Here is a 4375-nt window from a genome sequence, read left to right as displayed (position 1 = left end):
GGGTGTGTGCAGACTCCGGAGGGGCTCATTCAGCCCAAGCTCTATCATATATCAGTATAACCCTTGCGGCGTGCAACCCGATCCCATAAATATCACCAATAATCAGGCCATCGGCCTCATTCAGTCATCAATCTCTCCAGTCTCTCTCTCGCAGGCTTACAGTGTCATGATACGAGCCCGAAAACAATGATATGATGTATCAATAAATAACAATAGAGACTGAGATTTTATATGAAATGAATGAATATGACTAAGTACGAAATATCAATGAAATCAGTAAGACAATAGCAAGAAACGACCGCTATGGGTCCCAACAGTACCGGCATAAAGCCTAAACATGATATCTAGCATGAGTGACAGCTCAATTACTTTATCACATGATGAAAACACAGATATCAACAAGATAGAACCATTATACAGTGCCATGGAATCGACCAGGTCATAATTCTCACAGTGCGCGCCCGCATGCCTGTCACTTGTCATGTGCGTCACCTTAATACCAATCACATGACACATAAGTTCGGGGTTTCGAACCCTCAGAACCAAGTTTAGAAGTGTTACTTACCTCAATCCGAGCATATCCCTACTCCAATACGCCTTTGCCTCGCAAATCGGCCTCCAAATGTCCCGAATCTAGCCACAAAGAGTACAATACAATCAATACGGGCTAAAAGAATCAATAAAGACAATAATACATAAGAAAAGAGACGCCAAGACTGCGGTAAAAAATGTATTTCTACCTCGTCTCTCAGCAATCAATTCTTCTACTAGCCTCGACTACTGATGACTGGGTCCGACACCAGGCTCTGCAAAATTAAGTGCAGAGTGTAGCATGAGTACAACCGACCCATATACTCAGCAAGTATCATAACTAACCTTGGCGGGGTAAAAGAAGCAAGAATTAAAAATAATATTTGTTATAACCTGTATAGTTTTATCAATTCAAAATGTACAAAACAATGATATGATCAAGTCATAAAGTATAGAAAGAACCATGTGTGTGCGCACACAAATACTTAAGTTCTCTGCTCGGTCAATGATATAGCATATGCAGATGATATGCAAATAAATTAGGAAATTAGCCACGAAAACTGCAAGTAAAGATAAAATGCAATATCCAAAGCAAACACTGGCCAGAGTTTCCTCAATAATTCCATATCCGAACCTAACCACTAATCAGTTTCTTTCCTCAAATCTGCGTGTACTCCATAAAGAGAGAAACATGAGAGGGTGGCCCTAAGGGGATGGACGCATATCCACAGGCTGCACGGACAACTCACGTGCTAATAATATCAATATCTGAATCTGCACGGATAACTCACGTGCTAATAATCACAATCCGCCTGGCGTAGCCACAGGCTACAGTCCATATCATAATGAACAGAAAGCTAATATACAAGAATACATGTACATGATTAATCATTATCAAGTTTCATACTCCTGGTCTGGTATAAATAACGTGCTATAGCTTAGGCATGTGCAATGTGTTCTATCACAGCTAGAACAGACAATTTCATCACGAAATAGCAATTCATCCGGTTCAATCGGGAGAATAACCTTGATGAAATCTCAAATGTAGTAAAAATAGCTCAAAGAGGGGTACGAATAAGAGTAATATCACAGCTTGAGGCTTAGCAATCAATTCAAAACATGTCATAGCCTAAACACTACCCCGAGCATACAAATAGCACCCTGGTGCACACATATGGGCTCAACCACACATATGCGCCACTCATAGCAAATAACTATCATAAATAATTTAGGCAACTAATGCCTCAACCAAGTTTAGGTAAGATACTTACTTTAAGCCAGCCAAATCACTCCGCTAACAAGCCCTTCTCGCGTGTATCAACCTCCGAACGACCCGAATCTAGTCAAATTAACTTAATATAATCAATAAAAGTCATAGGAATCGAATCCAAATGATAAAGCTAAGATCTTTAATCAAAATAAAAAAGTCAACCCAAAAAGTCAACCTTGGGCCTAGACCTCGGAACCCGACAACATTCACAAATTTGAATAACCATTCGATTAAGAGTCCAACCATACCAAAATCATCTAATTCCAACCTCAAATCGACCTTCAAATTCCCATTTTATACTTTAGAAAAGTTCTTTCAAAAATTCCCAATTTCTCCAATTCAAATCACCAATTAAATGAAAACAATAAAGTTGGAATCATGAATAATGGACAAATCCGAATCAAAACCACTTACCTCAATCCACATCGTGAAAATTTCCTCTAAAATCGCCCAAAACCGAGCTCTCCAACTCAAAATATGTTAAAATAAATCAAGCCCTCGAAATAGAGTACTATATAGTCTGCCCAGGCATTACCCTCCGCGATCGCAAAGAATCAAAATCTCTAGCTGCCCAATCCTCCTTCGCGAGCGCGAAACTCAAGGCGAACACGATGACCAAACAATCAACATTTATGCGATCGCGGACCGTACCACGCGATCGCAAAGAATAACCGCGCGCCATCCTCAGGTCATACCTCCCTTCTACGTGAACGTGGTTCCCTTCTCGCGTTCGCAATGAAAAACCATCCTAAAGATTTGTGAACCCGAAGAACAAATCCCACCTTCCACAAAATAACACTTCGTTATCGCATCTTCCTCTTCGTGATCGCGAAGAAGGGAACCAAAAATACTAAACCATCAGTCCAAAAATGATAGAAATAGCCTGAAACTCATCCGAATCACACCCGAGGCCCCCGAGACCCTGTCCGATCACACCAACAAGTCCTAAAACGCAATACAAACTTACTCGAAGTCTCAAATCATATCAATCAACATTAAAACTATGAATCACATTCTAATTTAAGCCTAATGAAACTAATGAACTTCCAACTTCTAAAAATAATGCCGAATCATATCTAATCAATTCTGAATGACCTCAAATTTTGCATGCAAGTCCCAAATGACACAATATAACTATTCCAACTTCTGGAACTAAAACCTAATCCCGATATCAACAAAGTCAACTCTCAGGAAACCTCTTAACTTTCCAAAACAACCTACGAACCTCCAAATCAACATCCGGACATAAGCCTAAGTCTAAAATCACCATACGAAGCTATCAGAACCATCAAAACTCCATTTCGGAGTCGTCTACACAAAAGTCAAATTCCAGTCAATTCTTTCAACTTAAATTTTTAACCTTGGGATTAATTGTCCCAATTCACTTTGAAACACCCTCGGAACCAATCCAACCACACCAGCATGTCCCATAACTAGAAATGAACATAAGAGAAAAAATTAATAGGTAAACGGGGCTATAATACGCAAAACAACCGGCCAAATCGTTACATATAGAATATATATGCACGTTGCTATGTCTTTGTTTCCTATATATATATATATATATATATATATATATATATATATATATATATATATACATACATACATACATTTTAGAACTCATTATCTCAATTCAAAACTCACTACGTGGTCTAAGTTCTGGATTTGCTCTTGCATGTTCTTACATCGAAGATATTATTGTTAATGTTTGTATTATTGCAATCTTGATTAATAATGTACTCCCTCCGGTCCATTTTAATTGATTTTTTGATAATTTTCACACATATTAAGGAATTTATCTTTTAGCATTAATTAACAATAAAATTGACCATATTAACCTTAATCTGTTCATTGAAAATATAATAGATACTTCAAAACTCTTTACTCCAAGGGAAACTTTGGAAAACAAATGTTATTTCCTTCTTGATAACTGAAAAAATTAACATCACATCGACGAATCAAATTCCAAAACACAAGTTGAACTTGCGCCATCCCGCACAAATCGACCTGCGAACAACTCGAAACTAGACAAAAGCAACTCAAAAATATTAAATAATGCTATAGGAATTAAACCCAAATGATAAAGGTTAAATCTTTAATCAAATGCTCAAAGTCAACCAAAAATCCAATCCCATGCCCGCACCCCGGAACCTGACAAAACTCATAAATTCCGATAACCCATTCGAATACGAGTCCAAATATATTATTGGTTTTCAAATTCAACATAAATTTCATGTTCCAAATCCCAAAATTCATTCTCTTAAGTTCAAGTTAAAACCCCCCAATCTCTTCTCTTCAAATCCTTGATTTAGGTGTAATAATCCATAAAAAAAAAGAAAATATATAATCAAAATGAAGATAAAATTACTTACCCTCATGATTTGGGTGTTTATCTCCTCCAAAATCGCCTTACTTGTGCTCCAAGAACTCAAAAAGAGAAGAAAATAAACTCAAAATCCTGAAATTGGATATTTTACAACCATGCCAGTCGCCTTTATTTGCGATCGCGGTCACCAACCTAGCGATTGCAATTCCAAAATGTCGAGCACAATTTTTCCCTTCGCGATCGCG

This window comes from Nicotiana tomentosiformis, chromosome 12, assembly GCF_000390325.3.
Source record: "Nicotiana tomentosiformis chromosome 12, ASM39032v3, whole genome shotgun sequence".
NCBI lineage: Eukaryota > Viridiplantae > Streptophyta > Magnoliopsida > Solanales > Solanaceae > Nicotiana > Nicotiana tomentosiformis.
The sequence above is the reverse complement of the archived record's forward strand: the minus strand, read 5'-3'. Positions refer to the sequence as shown.